This window comes from Bos mutus, chromosome X (assembly GCF_027580195.1).
Source record: "Bos mutus isolate GX-2022 chromosome X, NWIPB_WYAK_1.1, whole genome shotgun sequence".
Lineage (NCBI taxonomy): Eukaryota > Metazoa > Chordata > Mammalia > Artiodactyla > Bovidae > Bos > Bos mutus.
Window position 1 is genome coordinate 24,557,552 of NC_091646.1, and position 13,742 is coordinate 24,571,293.

The 13,742-nt window shown below is 42.3% G+C and overlaps 1 protein-coding gene across 2 annotated transcripts in view; it reads left to right on the forward strand.

Moving 5' to 3' along the window:
* Window positions 1-13,742, forward strand: part of HS6ST2 (heparan sulfate 6-O-sulfotransferase 2) — a 272,610-nt gene that overhangs the window by 2,910 nt on the left and 255,958 nt on the right. The gene's annotated exons all lie outside the window — the stretch shown is intronic.

Below are 13,742 nucleotides of genomic sequence, written 5' to 3' on the forward strand. Positions count from 1 at the left end.
GGGACGCTGCTGCGGATCCCGTGTGGGGCTCAGTCTTGAGAAACCTCTCCTGATTTACAAATTCGAGCCCTAGAGCAGGGCGCTGCCAGTCCACTTGCTGGGAACCTATGGCTGATGCTGAAAGAGCTGTTTTATGAAAAGCCAGTCACTTTTGAAGCGAGGGCATTTTCCTCCAGCCAGCTGCAATGCCTGGTTGCTGGAGGTCAGGGAATGTCATAAAGTGGGGAGTAGGAAGGACTCTTTGGGGTGCAGTTGCCCCAGTCAGGGCTCCCATTCTGCTGCTCTCTATAAAACAGAGAGGGCTGCTGCAGGGGATGCCGGGAATGGATAAGGTGAGTTTAGTTGACATGGCCATGCTCTCTGTCTCTCCACTGAGCTGACCACAGGAGATTGCTGCTGCTACAGAGGCTGCTTCCCTGGACAGATTCCCCATTCCCTTCTCATGGTGAGGGCTGCTCTGCTCCAAACATTATCACCTTTTGTTGGTACCTCTCGGAATGCGACAGCCAATGTGGGTTTTTCTGTCCAGCCCCAGACGAATAGAGCCCTCCAACTTTCTGGTCATCATTGAGATTTAGAGGAAACCTCACCCGCTACTCACTTTCCCATCCGTCAGTTTACAGTGTCCTTTCTGAATGCTGGAATTCTGGGAGAATCTGTTGAACTTCCATTTCCCTTCCAGCACTAACCTCCTCTGTTCCCAACCTCCTAAGAGAACCTTGACCCTAGGAAGGCTGCCACCTCAATCCACTGTGAGAATTGTGTAAGCCATTGTCACCACAAGACTTTAGGGTTTAAGATGTTCACAAGCAATTTGGCAATATTGAAAATAATTCCTCTTGCTAATGGAGCCTGTAGGTGTAGTGAAAGGTGCTGATATAAAAAAAAAACTCTTGAGGGCAAAAATCGAATTCCACAGCCATGGCTGTGGCAGAGGAGGAAAAAACGAAGTCTTGGCTACTATGGCCCGGCCCTCTCTGGAGTTCCACAATGCACATGTGCCTTTTAAAATCCCTTTGGACAGGTAGTGTGACATAGTGTGTAAACACACATTATTGTCATTGTGATCTTGTGTATTTGATGGCCACTGTCCTCTGGCAGATTCCTTCAGAAAATTTCCATAGGATAACGAGGACCCCTCAAAGGGGAGGGCTTAGCCTCTTGGACAGTCCCCAGTGGAAGCAAAATTATTTGACATGAAATACGATTTCCTTGGTCATCAAAAGGGTGATACCACAGTGCCATCTAGTCTAATAAAGGAAGAATCACTTTCTAAAGAGTCGGAGTTACTTGGATCTTCTGATATTCACCAAAATGAAGTAAAATTTGCTAGAGAAACATGTGGCTACCCCAAGGCACTTTATTTCCTTAATTCCTACCCACCTCCAGAAATCGTCATCTTAAAGAGTAGTCATAGCCGGAGGGTTCCAGAATTTCCCAGGATGCTGACTGCTTACAGGACCAGTTCTGTGAATTCTGATAATCTGTGTGAGAGAAGGTGTACACAAGCGTGTGACACTGAGAGTGTGTGTGTATGTTGCAAATTTAGAGATAGAAACATCTGTGCTGGTTGTGATGCATGAGGCCGAGGAGCTGGTCTCATGAGACAGAAAGTCAGCCGTGGGGAGTTCCTGTGTGGAACAGCCTTCCATGCCAGCTGCTGGTGGGCTCTGTGGTCCACTGAGCTGAGCAGAACAGCAGCTCCGTCTGTTTGGCCTGGGAGTTCTGACGCCTGGGCCTCAGTTCCAGGTTAGCCGTGAACCAGCTGCATGACCTTGGACCCGAGCCTGTCCCAGCCTTATCTGTGTGGTTAGTGCATTCTGGTTCCTGGTGAGCTTTGCCATCCCTTATCTCTGCTATGTCTCTGTAAAGTTGCACTGTCGGTAGCAAGAAGGCAGAGTGGGCAGAAGTCTCCCTATTTATCAGATGAGACAGAAGCCCAAAGTGGTTGAAGGACTTTCTCAAGGTCATTGGACTCTTTAGTGACATAGCAAGGATCTTGCTCCAGCCTGGGCTGATTCCACAGCCCTTGCTCTGTCGACGGCAACTCCATGAGCAAGGTTTTTTTTTTTTTTTTTTTTGCAAAAGCACAGTGAGGTATTTCATGTGAGTCATTACCACAAAGTGAACACTCCATGGATGCTCACTGGTGTTATTATCACCTACATTATCGCCGTTTCCAGTCGTTTTTACACATGTGTTTGAATGAGTGATTGGACCAGGGTTGCCGCAGCCATTGGGAGAGAAATAGAATTCTACCTCCCTGAAGCTTTATGCTCACCAGGAGAAGGTCTGGTGGCTGGTTGGCAAAGGGGCGTCTCATTGCCAAGGCAGGAATCACTGCAAAGCTGAGCAGAGTGGGAATACACTGGGGGCCTGGTGAATAAGTGTCAGGAGGAACCATCAGTGGCGACAAGGGACACCTTCTGACTCACTACATCTGTCCATGGTGGGGGGGAGGCCGGCATGAGAGGCCACGGAGGCTGCAAGCCAAGACATGAATTGTGCTCCCACTGCTACATTCTAGAAGTGCTCGGGTGATATATAACTGCTGAGTGCAAACGGCTGCCATCACGCTGCCTGGAGAGGACAAAGAGAGAGTGCTTGGCTGGCAAAAGGCACCAGTTTATTAAGAACCGTATTTGTTTTTTAAAAAAAAAAACCTAGAAATTGCATTTCATGCCTCTGTGTGCGAATATGTTGTTTAGGGGCCAGAGCGAAATCCTGCTCATTCGAGAATTCCCAAGACTGTTTTTGAAAATGTATCAAAACGTGGTTGCTGATCAGTTCTTCTGACTCCCAGATCCTGCAGGCTTTTTCTCAGGCCAAATTCCCTCTGTTTGTAGCCAACTCTAGTGCATCCCTGAGTCTGTGGGAGGACCTCAGAACTGGGCATTGAGAAACTGCACCAGGCTCATTCTTCCCCCGGGCACTGTGCTGGCTGGCACACTAGGGTGGCAGTTGGTGGCGGGAGAAGATCAGCTTCCTCAGCTACCCAAGTCAGAGAATCTGATCATCATATTCATGGTGCATCTTAGACATTTAGCATCTTTACATTTTGCAGGAGTCATAGGGGAAGAGTAATTAATTTTCACCTAGAATCCACTAGGTTATCACTTACAGGAAATCCACTAGGTTATCACTTACAGGAAATATGGCATTTCTATGGAGCATAGCTTTCTCTCTCTTTTGTCTTCTTTGTGGTCACTCCTTTTTAATACTTGTAGTAAAGACTTCCTTTTCTTTTCCTTTTGTTTAAAGGTGGCTTTATTTTTGGCTGTGTGGCTTCTGAGATCTTAGTTCCCTAGCCAGGGATCGAACCCAGGCTTTGTCAGTGAAAGCACCAAGTCCTAACCACTGGAGTGCCAGGGAATTCCCAAGGTGGCTCTATTTTGGCACAGCCATGTCTTGGTAGGAAGTCCATAGTGCATGAGCCTGCTCATGGCTCAGGTGCCCATGTTCCACTCCTTCCCTCATGCAGTGAAGCAGGACAACAAGACTGGCATGTGGTACAGGGCGAGGCAGCCAGTGAATGGATCAGTTTAGGCAGTGGTACGGTCCTTCTGGTCCCTCAAGCTGTAGGCCACTGGATTCTCACAGGCGCAGCTTCAATTAGCCAAGGATGCTAAGAGCTGTTATTGCCTCCTGCCCTGCACACGTGTATTTCCCAGGAGAGGGGGAGAAATTCACCATGATAAATTAACATCTTTGCCCGGATGGCAAATATGTTGCTGGCATCCCAGACAAGCTCAAAGTTCTCAAGGTGGTATAAAAAGCTATTTGGAATTAGATTTTCTTAATAGTAATTTTAGACTAGTGCTGTTACGTGGCAATAAGAATGTTAGAGCTTGTCTTTTCTAGATATCTGTCATCAACTTAAGTAGTATGAAATGACATTAAAGAATAGTCACCTCTTCTATCTGTCATTCGTGAAATGAAATTTTGCGAAGCTGCCCATTATATTCCAGGAGAGATGTGTCATCTTTACTCTCACAGAACTTACAGTAGAGCGGAATAATTTGGTGTTTTAGATATTTAATAAAGAAGATGGGTTTTGTTTGAAAATGATTTGAATATCAATAATGTCTTTAAAATGTCATACCTTTATTGGAATACATTTTAAAAATAGAGAAAAGTTCATCTGTTTAGGTAACAGTTTAGGTCTAATCAGCAAACTTTGTGGAGTAAGTATTATGACCTCTGCCTAGTGCTGGCAGTTGGAGGAGATTAGAGCCCAGACAAATCCCCAAAAGCCAAGGTCACCATCTTCAGCCTCAAGTTCATGATGGTAAAAGTGCAGAACTATGTAGTATAGACAGGTGGGGAGTGGGGAGGAACCAATGATTTGGCAGGTCCACCCCCCCTCTGTAAAATGGGAGACTTAAACAGGTTGCTTTCTAAGGCCCTTTTCTTTCTAAAGGATGAGGAGCAGGCCAGAAAAAGGAGAGATCTGTTTGGAAAGGCTTCTGGGAATAGGTGGCTTGTTCTTAGGAAGAAACTGGCTTCTCAGGAGACGCGGGTTTCATCCCTGGGTGGGGAAGATCCCCTGGCGGAGGAAACGGCAGCCCACTCCAGTATTCTTGCCTGGGAAATCCCATGGACAGAGGAGCCTGGTAGGCTACGGTTCATGGGGCCCAAAGAGTCAGACATGACTTCGGGACTAAACAATGAGCAAACAACAAAATTTAGAAGGAAGGAGGCACTGTGGGTGGATGTGGCATCCTCATGGCACAAGTCCCCGAGAAGGTTCGGGCCTGGGGGAGGGTTAGGGAGCCTCCTTGTAGAGGTCCTGTAATGGCAACCAGAAGGTTGAACCCCAGAGGTATGAGAAACTCTCGCATGGCAGGAATGTAAGAAGCACAAAAGTAAATGAAGGCTATAGTCAAGTTAAAGGTATAGCTCTGATTTCCAGTCTGGAGTCAAGATGGTACCACTGACAAAGCAGAGAGGTTGAAAAGGGGGTCTAATGAGAGCTGGGAGGGTACTGAGAGCTGTGACCAGTCTAACTTGCTTAGGTTTCTACTGGCCAAAGCTTGCAAAGAAGTGAGAACCAGAGTTCTAAACAGGTTAGGGCTTAGTTGTATGCATAGGAGTCTGTGAACCCAGTTAATCTGAATTCACAGTTGGCAGTATTATTTAAATGATCACTGCAGTTTTCATGTGGGAATCTTAGCCAAGGAAGAGACTATTTGAATAGAGGAAAATATCGACAGTTATGATTACATAAAAATGAGAAATGTTTATCTGTCCAAAAATAAATGAAAAGGCATGTGTCAAACTGATGAAAATATGCACAACAAATAAAACAGACAAAAGGCTGACATCTTTCCTGGAAAAAGAACTCCAGCGAATTGAGCAGAAAAACAAAGGCTATGACCAGAAAACTTGCAACATGGAACCAAAGCTAGTTTACAGAAAGGAGAAAGATTAGTTTTTAGTTTCTAAACTAAGGAAAAAAGTTTAGTTTCACTGGTACTAAAGAAATGCAGATTTCAATTGTATGTAGGAAAAGCTTTTTGCTTCTCTAATTAATTTCTCAGATGGAAAAAAACAACTTGGTATATATCACCACTGCCGCCAAACAAAAAAAGGATAGTAGTCAGTGTTGACAAAGGTGTGGTAAATACCATCATTCATATACATTGTTGATGGAAATGTAAATTGAAATGATTCTTTTGGAAATAAAATAGATAAACAGAGAACATTGACAGTATTTCTTTGACCCACAATTTGTTTTCTGGCATTTTACTGAAAAACAGTCCTGTACATGTCTTTTTATCATTCACTCATTTATTTATTCATTTATTTACAAATATTTATTGAATATCTCATCAATATGCTATGTGCTGGAGGCACTGTGAGGAACCAGGTAGACATGGTCCCTGGCTTCATAGAGTGGGAAAGGTAGACAGGAAACAAATAATTCATTACTGAAAATTGTGGAAGTGCCATGAGGAAAAAGCAGAGGGTGACATGACAATGGCATCCTAGGAGGCTCCCATTATCTGTAAGTTACTTGGAGTTATTTTTAAGTGTAGCAAATTGGAAAAATCTGATCAACGTATAGGTGAATGGTTCAAGAAATCTCAGTACATCCACTTGAGGGATTATTTCAAAACCATTTAAACGTTCTTTTTAGAGTATGGAAAATTGGTAGTGATTTAATGTTAAGGGGAAAAGAGACAGTTATGGGCCCAGTTTGACAACAATTATGTGAGAGAGCAAAGGGGCGGGGGTGGAAGGAGAGAGGCAAATCATCTTTCCATCCCTCTCAAATCTAAGCATAAAAGGCAAAGAATGGAAGAAAAATACCAAAATATCAATAGTTCAATTAGTAACTTATTTTCTTTCTCTGTTTCTTTGAAGGATTTTAATTTTCTTTACAAGTATGCATTGCTTTCATAATAAAAATAAATATTAACAGTTTTTAAAATGATGCTTAATTATGGCTTTGATAAATTACACATGTCTGCTTTTTGGTTTCTAAAGACTATTGGCTGGTTATTTCATTAGCCTCTTGATATTCTGGGAGTCCTTAATGAGGAAAGCAGCCTTGGCTAAATAAACTCTGAGACTGAAAGGCAGAGGTGATAAGTCAGACATCGATTGTTGATTTTTCTGATGATTGGCTGTTGTCACATTCCAAAGAATCCATGGAACTCTTACACTAGTACAGTACAGAGATATTTGAGTGGATTGCCATTGCTTGTTCTCTGTTTAAAAATTAAATGAAACAGGAAATTAATAATGGCACACAGAAATAAAAGGCTTACTTTCTTCAGCCAGAGCCACCCAAGATAGCCTGGACTTTGAATACTCATGAGCCTCTTTTCAAGTGAGCTGATACAAGAGCTAATGGTCTGATTAGAAGAGCACAGTCTTGGGGTTGGAGAAGGATTGTAGGTTCTAAACGTCCATGACTGAGGGGTTAGATCAGTTAGTGCACATGCTGCCCTCATCCAGGAGAGAAGTGGAGTCCAGTCTGCTGCAGCAGCCTCCCCCTGGAGCAGTTTCACTTCATAAGAGCATTGCCCCTGGTTAACTGTAAATTAAGTCGACTAGATGGCACCCCACTGCAGTACCCTTGCCTGGAAAACCCATGGATGGAGGAGCCTGGTGGGCTGCCGTCCATGGGGTCGTTAAGAGTCGGACACGACTGAGCGACTTCACTTTCACTTTTCACTTTCATGCATTGGAGAAGGAAATGGCAACCCACTCCAGCGTTCTTGCCTGGAGAATCCCAGGGACGGTGGAGCCTGGTGGGCTGCCGTCTATGGGGTCGCACAGAGTCGGACACGACTGAAGCGACTTAGCAGCAGCAGCAGTAGCAGCAGACCAGGGGTTGCCAACTTCTTTGGCACTAGGGACCGGTTTCATGAAAGCCAATTTTCTCATGGACTGGGGATGGTGTGGGGATGATTCAAGTGCATTACATTTATTGTGCACTTTATTTCTATTATTATTTTATCAGCTCCTCCTCAAATCCTCAGGCACTTGATCCCAGAGGTTGGGGACCCCTGGACTAGAACACTGCATTCCTCAACTGCTCTGGGCATCAGAGGGGCCACGAAATACAGTGAGGTTCAGAATCTTATTGTTGAAACTCCACAAAGACTACATTCTAGGGACAAGCTATTTTAACAGTGTAAAGAACATGTTTTGCAGTTGGGAAGCTAATATCAACATTCTGTGCCAAATAAGATGAGATATTTAGTCACTGAGATTAGGGGGGAAAAAAAGGTATAGATGGGAATATTTGGTCTTCCATTAAACTGTAATGAAGAATCCAATTAATGGTATATGTCTCCTAATACAATGTCATTGTAAGCTTAGAGAAATATTTGTCCAAACTTTTAGTAAAATATTTATTGGCAGAAAAGCTTTCCTTAGGTATTGGACTTCACAGATTATTCAGTTGGTCTTATTGCATCCCATTTGTTATTTCTGCCATTTTGCCTCTAAGAACAGTGTTGAAGACTTTGACACATTTCAGAGCATTACACTAAATAAATCTGTCTTGCACATTCCACTGTGCTTTTTCTGGAATATTATAAATATTCAAATATAGGCACACATGCAAATTCAAAATAAAATTAAATAATGCAAATTCGGCATAAATTCCATATTTATAACTTAGCAATAGTTTTGAATTTGTTATCCTATGTTATAAATGTATCAAATATGAGCTCATGGGAATTACCAATAAATAAATTTTTCTGATTAAACTGTGGGTTCTTTCTTAATCACAATTTAAGCTTCAATTCTGATATATATTGTAAGAGAATAATTTGCACTTCATTTACTCTGAATTGTCAAGAATCATGTTCTTTCTCCATGTAAATGTCTGCAAAGAGGGCTTCTTATTCAGTTTGATTGGTTTTTGAATTTTACCAGTGGAGATGCCCTAGTGAGCCTAAGAGAATTGGTTTGTTTCTGTGAAGAGTATAGTTCTAATGAATCACTTGCATGCACATTTCTGAAGGAATACAGAGCAACTGAAAGTGTGCAATGCATTGGTTTACATCAAATGGATTAGGCTTGTGTGCACTGTTCCTTGCATTAATTGACCTTTCCCCATAACTGTATAGTATCGGCTCAGATTCACTCATGGAGATCATTGGACTTTTGGTAACTTCTTACAAGAGAGTGAATGCAAGCAGAGTGTTTAGAAATTGACTAGAGTTAGTTACCAGGTTACAGCTAGGATACAAGAAGCTACTTTTTTAAAAGTCCTTTTGATCTTGGCAGCCAACTCCTCAGTTACTACAATAAATAGAAGTTGATTAAACTCACCAGTTAAAAGGCATAGATCATTTCAACTGATGAAAGTACAAAATCTAGCTATATTCTGTGTATGAGAGACAAAGCTAAAACATTAGGACACTGATAGGATTGGAATAGATATCCTATGCAAATACTAACCAGAGGGGAGCTGATGTAGCTAAATTAACTAAGGCAAAACCTTTTGGGGGGATAAAGAGGATCACTGGATAATGATAAAATGTTCAGTTGTTCAGATAATAATTCTAGACCTGTAGCACTTAATACCATAGTTTTGAAATATGTAAAGTGAAAATGGATAGAGCTATTAGGAGAAACTGTAAAATCTACTAACCTCTTTCAGAAACTGCAAAATGAAATGAACAAAAAATGAGTAAGGATACACAGGATTTGAGCAACATGCTTAACAAACTCATTGTAGGAGACCAGCATTCAATTAGAAAAATACACTTTTTTCTCAAACACGTACAGAACATTTTTGAAAACAGACCACATACTAACCCATAAAGTTGGCCTGGAAAAGCTCCAGTAGGTAAATAACTTACAGCACATTCTATCTGACTATGTGGTACTTAGGAAGGAACAAGAGATCAGGCCATACCTGAGTGCATGGGAAGGAGTATTAATAGTGTGATGTATTTGGAAATGGGCTTCCCTTGTGGCTCAGCTGATAAAGAATCTGCCTGCAATGTGGGAGACCTGGGTTCGATCCCTGAGTTGGGAAGATCCCCTGTAAAAGGGAAAGGCTACCCACTCCAGTATTCTGGCCTGGAGAATTCCATGGACTGTAAAGTCCATGGGGTCACAAAGAGTCAGACATGATTGAGCAACTTTCACTTATTGTCAGTCTTTCACTGACCACATCAAGCTTCTTAATTCACATGCAAGAGTGAAGAACTCCATGTTAGCATCTATATAATGTATATCAAAGATTCAGCACCTATCATATGATATGTACTAAAGAATTATGGCTATGATTATTACTCATGGGTTTCCCTGGTAGTTCAACTGGTAAAGAATCCGCCTGCGGTGTAGGAAACCGGTTCAGTTCTTGAGCCGGGAAGATCCACCGGAGAAGGGATAGGCTACCCACTCCAGTATTCTGGCCTGGAGAATTCCATGGACCGTATATATATATAGAGTCCATGAAGTCACAAAGAGTCAGACATGACTCAGCGACTTTCACTTATTACTCATGTTTTGTTATCTTTACCCACGTGGGGAACCCATGTGGAGTCCTCTTCAGAGGGCTCTACAAATATTTGCATTTGACAGATTATGTAACAGTAATGGAAGAACTTGTCCTTTATGAAAACAATCTCCTTTATGTAAAAAATACTCAGACACATTTCTCCAAAGTTCTTTTGGGTGAACATTCACAAGGCCCTTTCACACAAACATGCAGATAGTCAACACACTCATAAATATACGCCAAATCAAACTTTAGAAAAATCATATCTAAGCTATATATATGCACACACATACACAGTATTTGTAGCATCTGCATTAGACATATTATCTGTACTACAGTTTGCAAACTTTGGGTCAAATCTTGTCTCCACCCGTTTTTGTAAGTAAAGTTTTATTGGAATACAACTGAAGAAAAAGTGGAAAACTTCAAGACTCAGGCAAAGAGAAGTGCTGTAAACTGATGGTTTGACCCAGGTAGCTAGGCCTGACTTTCTGTGAAGATGTATTAGTGTTTTGGGCTAGCTACTGAGCCAAGCCCTATGCCAAAGGCATAATATATATTTTTCTCATTTAATCCTCAAAACAACCCTCTGACATAGGTGTGTAAAAAACCCATTTGAAGACAAGAAAACAGGTAATTGGGTGAGATGTATAACCTGCCTAAATTTACATCCTGGTCAGTATTGGAGTTGGCATTTAAAACCAGCTGAGACACATAGCCTGTCTGATATGTTTTAATGTTCATTAAATTCTCAGACAAACCTCAAAAAGCCCTTGCCATCCTTTTTTATTTATTCTTTTTATTGATGTATAGTTGATTGCTTGGAAAATCCCATGGACGGAGGAGCCTGGTAGGCTGCAGTCCATGGGGTCGCTAGGAGTCGGATACGACTGAGCGACTTCACTTTCACTTTTCACTTTCATGCATTGGGGAAGGAAATGGCAACCCACTCCAGTGTTCTTGCCTGGAGAATCCCAGGGACGGGGGAGCCTGGTGGGCTGCCATCTCTGGGGTCGCACAGAGTTGGACACGACTGAAGCGACTTTGCAGCAGTTGATTTACAATATGTTAGTTTTTGGTGTACAACAAAGTGATTCAGTTATACATATATATGTTAAGTATATATAACATATATACATGTGTAATATAATATATATATACATGTATGATATATAGCATATATATATTCTTTTTCAGATTCTTTTCGATTATAGTTTATGGTAAGACATTGAATATAGTTCCCTGTGCTGTATAGTAGGTCCTTGTTGTTTATCTATTTTATATATAGTAGTGTGTGTCTTGGAGAAGGCGATGGCACCCCACTCCAGTACTCTTGCCTGGAAAATCCCATGGACGGAGGAGCCTGGTCGGCTGCAGTCCGTGGGGTTGCTAAGAGTCGGACACAACTGAGCGACTTCACTTTCACTTTTCACTTTCATGCATTGGAGAAGGAAATGGCAACCCACTCCAGTGTTCTTGCTTGGAGAATCCCAGGGACGGGGGAGCCTGGTGGGCTGCCGTCTATGGGGTCGCACAGAGTCGGACACAACTGAAGCGACTTAGCAGCAGCAGCAGTGTGTGTCTGTTCATATCTAAACTCCTAATTCACCCCTCACCCATTTCCCCTTTGGCAACCATAAATTTGTTTTCTCTGTTTACAAGTCTGTTTAGTTCTTGTAAATAAGTTCATTTGTATTATTTTTTTAAGGTTCCACATATAAGTGCTATCATATGATTTTGTCTTTGACTTACTTCACTTAGTATGATAACCTCTAGGTCCATCCATGCTGCTGCAAATGGCATTGTTTCATTATTTTTTATGGCTGAGTAGTATTATACTCAAAGAAGGCAATGGCAGCCCACTCCAGCACTCTTGCCTGGAGAATCCCATGGACGGAGGAGCCTGGTGTGCTGCAGTCCATGGGGTCACTAGGAGTCGGACATGACTGAACAACTTCACTTTCACTTTCATGCATTGGAGAAGGAAATGGCAACCCACTCCAGTGTTTTTGCCTGGAGAATCCCAGGGACGGGGGAGCCTGGTGGGCTGCCATCTCTGGGGTCACACAGAGTCAGACACGACTGAAGTGACTTAGCAGCAGCAGCAGTATTACACTATATATATAGCACATCTTTATCCATTCATCTGTTGATAGACATTTAGATTGCTTCCTTGTCTTGGCTGTTGTGAATAGTGCTGCTATGAACATAGGGGTGCATGTGTCTTTTCAAATTAGAGTTTTCTCTGGATATATGCCCAGGAGTGGGATTGCAGAATTGTATGATAACTCTTTAAGTTTTTTAAAGAGCCTCTCTACTGTTCTCTGTAGGGCTTCCTTGGTGGCTCAGTGGTAAACAATCTGCTTGCAGTGCAGGAGATGGAGGAGACACGGGTTCGATCCCTGGGTCAGGAAGATCCCCTGGAAGAGGGCATGGCAACCCATTCCAGTATTCTTGCTGGAAAAATCTGGTGACAGAGGAGCCTGGTGGGCTACAGGCAATCGGGTTCCAAATAGTTGGACATGACTGAGCACACACTTTTCTCCATAGTAAAAGCCTGTACCCTCTTTTTTGGCTATGTGTCTATACAAAATAAGTGGAATGGAGACCTGAGGTGACTATCTGTAAATAACAGGTTCCAACATGTTAAGGCACCTTTAACAATGTTTAATAAAATCACTCTCTAAAGGTAAATTTTGCAGCTCTTCTTTTCCCCTTTTAAATAAGGATTTAGATATCCAAGATATTGTAAATGCTTTCAACAATGATTTACACAAAAGAATTATGTTTTTTTTTTTGGTGGGGGGGAAGGATTTAGGTTAGAGGAAAGATTTTTTTTCTATATAAGGAAAATGAAGACCTTAATGTATTTTAAATTATGCTCCATGTGGACTTAAATTATGGTGCATCCACTTCACAAGATTTGTAAGAGGCCAGGGCATTTTACTTCTTGAATGTTGACAGTTGCCTCATTAGCCATGTCAGTTGCACTGCTCTGTCCATGGCCTGTTTCTATGAATGACCATTGGGTTTTTTTGCTCATTTTGGTCTGAATAGACACAGCCCTTGGAGAGTAGTGTGAATGAGCTCAGCCAGGGCAGCTCATACGATCTTGGATCATGAGGAGCCAGTGAAATAAAGCTTTTTCTCAACTTCAAGTGAGGGGTCCCAGAGAAAATGAATCCTGAAACTAGCACTTATCCCAGGGGCTCATCATGTAGATGCTAACAGTGTGTTGTATTACTGAAATAACCAAGTGAGTGTAGTACTTCCCATAGGAGTGACCGTTCTCTCTCCTCTGGAGGAGGCAGCTTTAGAAAAGAGCCATTTGAGAGAATATGCAAATGAGCCTGGGCCTGCCAGGCTGGCAGACAGTGCAGGCAGCAAAGAAATTAGGTTGAAGGCTTGGAAGGATGGTAAAAAGATGCCCAGTACAACCGGAGGAGAGTTTGACCTTGGGATGATGGCCAACTCAGCAGAAGCCTCACGGCTGAGACTTTGCTATGTAGAAGATGAACTGGCACAACATCTTGAAGGTTGAAAAACCATTTGAGCCGATTTGTCATGTACACTAGAGGCAAACATATTTATTATTTCTGTGATTGGTTTTGCTGAAAGTGATACACTGAGTGTAATACACCAACTAAAACTTGTTAAAAAGTGAAAAAAGTGAAAGTGTTAGTTGCTCAGTCGTGTCCCTCTTTGTGCCCCTATGGATTGTAGCCTGCCAGGTTCCTCTGTCCATGAAATTCTCCAGGAAAGAATAACT